Consider the following 9,934-nt stretch of genomic DNA (forward strand, 5'->3'; position numbering starts at 1 on the left):
GAAGAAATATTGTATGATTATTCCTTAAAAATAAGGTTTTAATAATTTTAGTAGTAGTAGTAGCAGCCTGTTACGTGCATTCTATTGAACAATAGTAATATATTTCTGCCGCAATGACTTCAAGTTAAACCGAACTTTTATTTTGACGGGTTGCCCGTGAATACCTTTACATTTTATGATATGAGGATTAGAGGTCGACCGATGTATCGGTTTTGCCGATTAATCAGCACCGATAGTTGATTGCTGGAACTATCCGTTATCGACAAAAATCCATGCCGATAATTTTCCGGGTTGCGTCCATTGCTGGAGCGGCTGAGAAGGGTCTGCTGTCATTACACAGTGCGAGAGCGGCCTCTAGGTATCGGCAAAATCCACTATTGGTCGACCTCTACTTAAAAGTACCGAGTTCGGTACACAACCCTATAGAGCATAGGCAGGTCAGAATCACACACCTGGGCTTCTCCTGCGTCTCGATGAGGCGGATGACGTCCTCCATCCAGAGCATGAGGTCGCGCACCATACTGAAGAAGCGGAACTTGTCTCCGGTGTCCAGCAGTCGCGTCCGCCGGCCCTCGCAGGCCTCCAGCAGACTCCTCCAGGCCTCCAGCACCTCGCCCTCACGCCGCTGGATGTCGTCCGCTTTGTCTCCAGCATACGCTGACTGCAGGCGCACAGCATCCTCCTGCAGCTGCCTGACCTGAGCACACAAGCAGAGAAACACCTCCTCATGCAGCAGACGACAGTGAGACGCTGAGTACACAGCTTTTGACACTCAGAGCACTCATTTAGTGCAAGACAAAGTGTGACAATTCCAGAGACATCCAATTTTAAGATCCATTAATTAAGTGAAGAGTCTTGGACAGTGCATTTAGCCAATACAACCGATTCATTTACTTCTTTGTTGTGCAATATTAGTCTCATAACGCAGGATGTTCACCTTCAGAGGTTAATGAGGCACAGACGAAAGCTGCGGGACAAATCCATATAGTGTCATTTGAGAAAGGACTTTACTGAGGAAAGCATTTCCAACTTCTCGACCAATCAGATGTTTTTATGCTATTCATTGTAGACAATTTTTCAAAATAAATTATATATTTAATAAATCTATTCAATCTATCCAAATGACTTGTGTGTATTAATATCTGTGTGTTTCTGGATCTGAGCGACGCACCTGCGTCCCGAGAGCTTGAATGTCGTGTTCAAACGTGGTGTGCATCCTCTGCAAGGTTTCCACCGTGTTCTGGTCTCGTCCCAGCTCTTCTGGAAGCTTCTTATGCTTGTCCAGGATGCGTCCCAGAATCTCCTTGGCGTCGTGGTAGAACTTGTGCAGCTCGTAGGATGCGGCAAGAATCTGCGTGCGTGTGTCGATGAGCTCCAGCAGATCGGCCCAGGCCTCGTTCAGACCGTCCTTCCACTCGGCAACAGTCGCCGCGTCAGTGTGCCCTGCGTTTATGAGTTCGTCAGCCATACGGTTCACGCCGTCCACACGCTCCTGACCGATGTTTCCCGTGTCGCGAGCGAATTCACGGAAGCGCTCCTGCAACATCTGCGGGAGAGGAACATGCATTTATTATATGATCAAATGTGAATATTTACCAAATTTACCCTCATTTACATGCTGCACTACTGGTCATGAATATTAATTAGGTTAAGTAATGTTCACCCAAACTGATTTTAGATCATTCTATTCTATTCTATTCTATTCTATTCTGTTCTATTCTATTCTGTAATTTAAATAACTTCATAATTATATTTTCAGAACAATCATTTTATATATTTATTATTAAAAATAATTTTCTTAATAATCAGACTGAATATGTCAGGGTGACAAATATTTATATTATTTATCAATAATAAAAGCTTTGCTTAATTTCTGGTGGGGAGAATACAATAAATCTGATCTGCTCATTAAACATTTCCTCCATAAATGTATCAGTTAGGCCTGATTAAATGAATTGGGTTTGAGTTTGAATATTTGCATATAAGATAGAATTGTAGCTATATACTAAAAAAAGGAAATACAGCTTTTGACATTTTATTATAATTTTTTTATTTTAAAAGTATATATATATATATATATATATATATATACACATTTATTTATTCTAATATCGCATTATTGTTCAAATAATTTTTTATATATTAATGTTATTAGAATTAGAATATATTTTTAATAGATATTTATTACTATACATTACTTTCTTGTACTTAAGATGTTGACAAATTAATTTAATTAATATACAGATTTTTTTAAATCACATTTTAAGCCACTGCAGAGCAAATATGTTAATATTGAGAATAAAAAGACTGAAAGAATAAAAAATATATTATTTTAGCATTATCACACAGTCCCAATGACTGTAGACTAACCCTAACACTGAAATGAAAATTTTGACATTATGAGTCAGAATTCGTTTTTCGCACTCACAGTGACGTGTTCGTAGTCTTGTCCGAGCTCGTGAGATCCAGCCACCACCTCTCTCTCGGCGATCCACTGCTCCAGATCGTCCACCTCCCGGTTGAGCTGGAAGAGGCGGAAGCGCTCCTCCAGTTTGCCTCTCCTCTCCTCTGATAGGTCCTTCAGTCCGGCGTACAGCTTATCCACCTGTGACTGACGCATGCCGATCCTCTCACTGCAGCACAGACACATCAGAAGTCAGGCATGATTTCAAGATCACATTCAGAGATGTTCAGCATAACATGTTAATCAGGCCAGAGGTGCAAAGATTAAGATCTGATTTGAAATATGAACATTAGAGTGCACATCTAATTCAGATCAATTTAAAATCCACATCAAAGTTGGAATCAGATTCAGAATCAAAATGAGATTCAGATCTAGGTTTAGAATCAAAGTCGGTTTCAGAGCCAGAATTAAATCAGTTTAAAGTTCAAATCTGTATTTAGAATCCAAGTCAGAATCATATTAGATTTGAATCCAGATTAAGAATCAAAGTCAAGGTCAGTTTTTGAGTCAGAGTCGAAATCAGATTAACATTTTGGATTTAGAATCAAGGTCAGTTTTAGAATCCAAATCGGATCAATATTCAAATCCAGATTTAGAATCAAATCAGATTCAGGTTAAGAATCAAAGTCAAACTCAGTTTCAGAGACAGAATCAAATCAGATTAAGATTTGAATCCAGATTTAGAATCAAAATCAGAATTATGGTCAAAATCAGATTAAGATCCAGACTTAAAATCAAAGTCAGTTTCAGCATTACAGTCAAAAGCAGATTTAGATTCAAAAATGAAAGTCAAAGTTAGTTTTAGAGTCAAAATCAGATTCAGATCCAGATTTAGACTCAAAGTTTCAGAGCCAGAATCAATAGGATTAAGATTAAAATCCAGTGGATTCAAGTCAGCATTATAGTCAAAAGCAGATTTAGATTCAGATTTACAATCAAAATAAAAAAAATTAAAAGTCAAAGTTAGTTTTAGAGTCAAAATCAGATTCAGATTAAAATTTTCAGAACCATATTCAGCTTTAGAATCAATTTCAAAATAATTTAAATCAGTGTCAGCGACGTTTTTTTAGCTTCCTAAAAGCAGAAAATCTAAATCAGATTTAGAATCAAAGCCAAAGTCAGTTTTAGAGTCAATAATAAGAATATTAATATTCAAAGTCAGATCCATATTTAGAAATATGTTTAGAAAACAAACTCAAAATTAGATTTTTAGTTTTAAAGTTAATATCTGATTGAGAGTCAAAATGAGACCCAGATTCAGATTTAGATTCAGATTAAGGGCCCTATCATACACCTGGTGCAATGCGGCGCCAGGCGCGACGCAAGTGTTTTTTGCTAGTTTCAGCACGACACAGTTGTCATTTTCACATCCTGCGCCACGTTGTTTAAATAGCAAATGCATTTGCGCCCATTTGTGCGCCCATGGGTGTGCTGGTCTGAAAACGAGGTGTGTTCAGGCGCATTGCTGGCGCGTTGCTATTTCGAGGCAACTGAAATAGACTGCGCCATTGACCAACAAAAACATGGTCTAAAGTCAATGGCGCAGTAGTTTTTTTGTTATTTAAAGAGCGCGTTAGTATAGGCGGGTCCACACCGCGCGTACACTCTGCTTATTACACACACATCGACACACAGCAGCACACAAGCATGCCAAATATTAAAAATTCAAGGATTACAATGTAAAAGATTATTATTGTGTAGGCTACATAAATATAAAAATGCCTACATGTCATAATGGATAGTCATTGCATGTATCAGAATTAGGCTACCTATTTGCTCGCGCATGAGCAGCTCTGTTTCCTCTCTGGAGACACGTTCTGTCTTTGTGCTTGCAAATTACGCCGTTAAGCCCAAAACACGGCCATTACTCATTAAGAGAATAGGAACAACCCTTTTAGACCATGCACCAGGCGCGCCAACCGTTTTTCCCGTCGTTAAACTAGTAAAAGTGGATTTGGACATGCACACCTGCGGCGTGCGCTTTAGACTATACGCTTGGATTGTTAAAATAGGGCCCAGTGTGTGTAACTGTGTTCTGTACCTCTCGGGGTGGTTGGCGGCCACCAGGCCTCGGCTGGTCTTAGACAGCTGGTGCACGGTTTCAGCATAGTCCTCCACCGCCTGCTCCAGGATCTGGTGCTTCTTCAGCATGGCCACTGAACTCTGCTCATCCTGAGAACAACAAGGGACACATTTCAGAAAAGCAGCATGTAAATATAGAACTGCTAAAGTGAACACCATTTTGGTTTAAACAGGACACTACAGGTGATCTAATAGGTATCACTATATTCTCCCAGTTAATTAATCATAATACATTGGGATGTTGAATTTTGTATTACAAATTTTCTGAAATGTTGTTTAAATATGCAAAATCAGACATTATCTATAAATATACACTAATTTGCATACATTTCCAGAAGCAAAATCTGAACCCTGGGTAAAGCCAGTTTCAAAATTCTTGTTTAATTTTGTTAAAAGATTTTTTACTTAAGTGATTTTTAACATCTCTTTTTTTAATCAGCCAATAAATCAGGAAATACAGTCAACAAGCAAGAATAAAATACATTTTCAACCATGTTTTTAGGAATGAAATGATATATAAATCAGTATGAATGATGTATGAACAAGTCCCTCAGCAAAACACTCAGAATATAGATAGGAATAAAACTGCTAAGTTTGATGTTTGTAAGTGTTACTGAAGTGGAGAAACAAACCCTCCCGACCTTTAAAGATACACATTTTCACCATGTTTTTAGAAATAAAATGCTATTTAAATGAGTGTAAACGAAATATGAAAAAACTAGGGATGCACCGAAATGAAAATTTCCGAAGCCGAAACAGAACAAACTGAAACACTGGGCCTAAGGCCGAATACCGAACACGGTTTTTCAAGTTTTTTTTCCCCATGTATTTTGCCAATTTTTTTCACTATTGCATAAATTAAATAGCCAAAATGTGCTTTTTACTGTTTTGTCTTGCTTTTCAAAGAAAAAATCAATTACAAAACATTGACAGCAGATTTATAAATGAGTCTCATTACGAATATGTCGCACATATTGCATTATCACATGCCTTGTAAAAATTCATAATAATGTGACTGAGCAACTGATGAGTAACACTGTTTCAGCGCAGATATTCCTCGCGCTTTGGACTTTGAACCCTGGTTAACAAGCAGATCCGCTGTGAGCTCGTGCAGCGCTGTCAGAATACATGCAATTCGTGTGTGTATTAGAACGTTCTGCAGTTTATTTACTAATTGTTTAAGGCCATTTCGCGATTTCAATCATCATAAAGTAACCAGCAACAATCAGCCCTTCCTCTTCTCATCGAAGACATGCGCTGCAGTCCTAAAGAGTCTCTCGCTGTTGGTGCTTGTAATGAGTTTTGTGTCTTTCTCTGACAGTTTAAATGCTTCCACACTGCTGACATGTGTGCTGCATTATAAAGAGTGCGCGCCTCTCACTCTTTTTGATCGCGTCATATCATTGTTCGGTACAATTTATTCGGTCTTTTCGCTTATTCACTAATTTTTGCTATTTTCGGCCGAATAAAAACCTTCAGAATTTAGATAGGAATCAAACTCTTAAGTTTGGTGTATGTACAGTAAGTGCTGCTGAAGCGGAGGAAAAAACTTTAATGGTATGCATTGTATTTGAAATTACAGACAAAAATTGATCAAATTTACCCGAATAAACACTTAAATGTTTACTTTGGATGTTTTCTTTCAACTAGTATGAAATAAGACATATTATGAAAACTGTCAGTAACTTGGGAGGCATTACTTATGTCTCCTTTAAGTTTCACTTAATTGAGAGTCAGCATTGTCAACATTAATTTTGCAAACTAAATTCTGCTGCCATCTTGTTTTTTTGCTCTACTAGTTTGAGATTTTGATGCTATGCACATGGGGTTGTTTGGTTTAGTACTGATTGAATGACTAAGGCTACTGTTACTTGTCTGTATGCTTACATTATCTTTGCCTGTATATTGATATTATGATATTATTGATACACTGTTTGTCATTTTGTCTGACAGTTGGATTGTGTGTGTACGAGTGAGCTGGTATTGATCTGTTGGTTCTATGTATAGTATAATTTTTAGGAATAGTGTACATTTTATATGTATTTTGGAGCATGCATGCATTATGTATTGTTTAATTCTGTTATATTTTTAGGGTGACAATTTTACCATCAGTCCAGGGACTGCAGATGCAAAATAGCCTTTTGGCTAATTCTGGCACATTGTACATTTAATGTTTTATTGATGTGCATTCATTGTCCCTGTCAAAATAAACCTGAACAGACCTTGGCCTTCTCTTCAGACATCATGTAGAGCTCCTGCTCGCTCATCCAGGCTTCGGCTTCAGCTGCGTCAAAGTAGTACTGCTGGGCCTTATGGGCCTCCTCGAGTCTGGCGTGCCGCTTCTCCGTCTCCTGGATGATCAGGCTCCAGAGCTGCTGCAGGTCGGACAGACGGGCTTGGATGGCCTCTACATTGGGACTGTCGGCCTTCAGGATGCTCTGGCTGCGCTCGAATATGTCGTCACAGCGCGGCTGATGGCCCTGGATCTCCTTCTGTAATGTCTGTGGATAAATGTGCTAATTCAATAAAATGCACAATTCAGCTCAAATCGTCATGACAACACATAAGAAGCAGTGCAAAAGTTTGGGGTCGGTAAGATTTGCAATGTTTCTGAAAGAAGCTTTTATGTTCACCAAGGCTGCATTTGTTTGCTAATATTGTGAAATATTATTACAAATTAAAATAACCGCTTTGTATTTGAATATATTGTAAAATGTAATTTATTCTTGTGATTAAAGCTGGTTTTTCAGCACTCCAGTCTTCAGTGTCACATGATCCCTCAGAAATCATTCTAATATGCTGATTTGCTGCTCAACAAACATTTCTGATTATTATTAATGTTGAAAACAGTTGTGCTGCCTCATATGTTTGTGGAAAAATAAATTCTTTGATGAGCATTTCTAAAATCTAAATCTTTTATGCATTATCAGTGTTATTTTAGTATAATTGAGATACTATTATAGTTTTTATTAACATTTTGAATCAGTTTTTATTTGTATATTTTACATTTTCATTCTAATTTTAGTTAAAATTTTAGTCATTTTGTTGTTGTTTTTAGTGGTTTTTTACGTCTATATAGTTTTTTATTAAATTTTGATTTCAGTTTTGGTTTTCGTTATTTTAGGTCATCAATTTAAATAAAACGAGAAATCTTACTAACTGAAAAAAAAGTCAGTTTTAGTTAAGTCTGAACATTCTAAATGTCTTTACTGTCACTCTTGATCAATTTAATGCATCCTTGCTGAATAAAAGTATACATTTTTGAAAACAAAAATCTTACTGACCCCAAACTTTTGAACAGTAATGTTCAAAAATAAAAATATATAACCCAAAACGGCACTTTTACGTCATTTTCCAGGTTAGTCTGAAAGAATCTCTGATCAAAAACATCTCTAGTTTGTGTTTCTTTTTAAATAGTAATTTAAAAAAGAAAGAACCCATAATACATGACCTGGTTCTTCTTCATAAGCAGCTGAACAGTCTGTAAATTGTGGCCATGGTCTGTCGACGTAGCGAGAGGCATCCGCTCCTCAACCCAGAGCTGAGGAGAAACAAGAAGTTAAACACATGAACAGCTCAACATTCACATGCACATATAAACCCAAACTCACAATCTCATCCTCCATGTCGCGGTTAAACTGATGAATCTCACGAGAGGCCATGAGGAAGTCTTTCCGTTTCTGCAACGGCTCCAGAAGCTCCTTAAACTTCAGCTCCACCTCCTTCCGGCGTCCATCCACCTCATCCGTGTCCTTTCCCTCCTGCCTCAACACCTGAGCTTGAGACTGGAGCTCCTCCACCTCCCTCTGACGCACCTCCACCTGGTTCTCCAGCATCTGGACACAGAGGAGAAGAGTTAGTCTCGTCCTTCAGAATATAAACACAACCGTCAGCTCTGATCCTCTCAAACCTGTTGTTTCTTCATCAGGATGCTGACGCTGGTCAGATCTTTGCCGTAGTCGTCCGATTGGATCTGACCCTCCAGACCCACCAGCCACTTGTCCAGATCGGCGCAGCTCTGCGTGAAGAGCTCGGCTTTGTTGGCATCAAACAGACACTGGGCTTTAGTCTGCGTCGTGGTTTCCAGCTCGGTCCACATCTTCTGCAGTGCCGCCAGCTTCTCCTTCACTACGGCTTCTGTCTCTGGCTTCTCCGAGACCAGCTGCTTCCCTTCCTGCAGACAGACAGAGATTACATTACACTAACTGTTACATTCACGCATTCATCCAGAACGCTTTGTCAGAGAGCAAACAGTATTTGTGATATACAATGCCAGGTTTATCAGACAACAAGATTAGGAAGCAAGCTAGAAAAGAGGAGAAAATGGAGAAAAGAAAAAAGGTTTGAAAAATTCATTGGTTTAATTTACATTAGAAAAATTTAGAGTTTAACAAACAGTTTAATTATCCTTTTATGACATTTGTTGTTCCTTTTAACATCAAGAATATTATATTAATGATACACTGATATAGTATGGAAGCCCATTTCCACCATGGAATAAAAAATTATTTTTATCTAACAATTCTGACTTTTTTTCTCACAAGAATCACAAGAATTCTGACTTTCTTTCTCACAATTCTGAGTTTACATTTCGCAATTCAGTTTTTTTTTGTTTCGGTCACAGAATAAAAAATCAAAAAGGTAATTGCAACTTTTTAATCTTATAATTATGACTTGTTTATGACAAGCTTACATGAAAAAAGACACTGAATTGTGAGAAAAGAAGTCGCAATTGCTTTTTTTTAAATCCTGTGGTGGATACAGGCTTCCATAATATAGAAACGTATTATTTTTATAGCTTTTTTAAAATTATTTTTATTATAGCTGATGACCGATAATTTAACGCATCCTTACTAAATATCATGAAATTATCATAAAAGCATACGAAGAGGTCACCACACTGCAGAAAATGATTTTCTTACGCAGTATTATTATTTTTTTCAGTCTTACTTTCCTGTACAAATATCTAAGCATTCTTCAATCAAGATACATCTACTTGAGATGCACACTGACATATTACAGTAAGTCAAGTATAAGTGAGTTATGCTTAAATTAGAAAAAATATCTGCCAATGATGTAAGAAAAATAATCTTGGTTTCCCTTTAAAGGGGTCCTATTATGCTTTTTCACTTTTTCAACTTTAGTTAGTCTGTAATGTTGCTGTTTGAGCATAAAAAAGATCTGCAAAGTTTGATACAGGAACTATTCGAGCCGTTCATGCCAGACTGAGGAGAGAAGTGTTTATATAATATAATAATAATATATATAATAATATTATATAATAATGTGTTTTTCGAACAACCTAGTATGAGAGCCTGTTCTAGAACACCCCTAAACAAAATCAAGACTTTGTAAAAGAGCATAATAGGACCCCTTTAAATTAAGTTT

General features: G+C 37.4%; 1 pseudogene; it reads right to left on the reverse strand.

Annotated features, from left to right (window-relative positions):
* LOC107680472 (spectrin beta chain, non-erythrocytic 1-like) overlaps window positions 1–9,934 on the reverse strand; it is a 115,147-nt pseudogene that overhangs the window by 13,546 nt on the left and 91,667 nt on the right.

Source organism: Sinocyclocheilus anshuiensis, unplaced genomic scaffold, assembly GCF_001515605.1.
Source record: "Sinocyclocheilus anshuiensis isolate Anshui unplaced genomic scaffold, SAMN03320099.WGS_v1.1 scaffold308, whole genome shotgun sequence".
Taxonomy (NCBI): Eukaryota; Metazoa; Chordata; class Actinopteri; order Cypriniformes; family Cyprinidae; genus Sinocyclocheilus; species Sinocyclocheilus anshuiensis.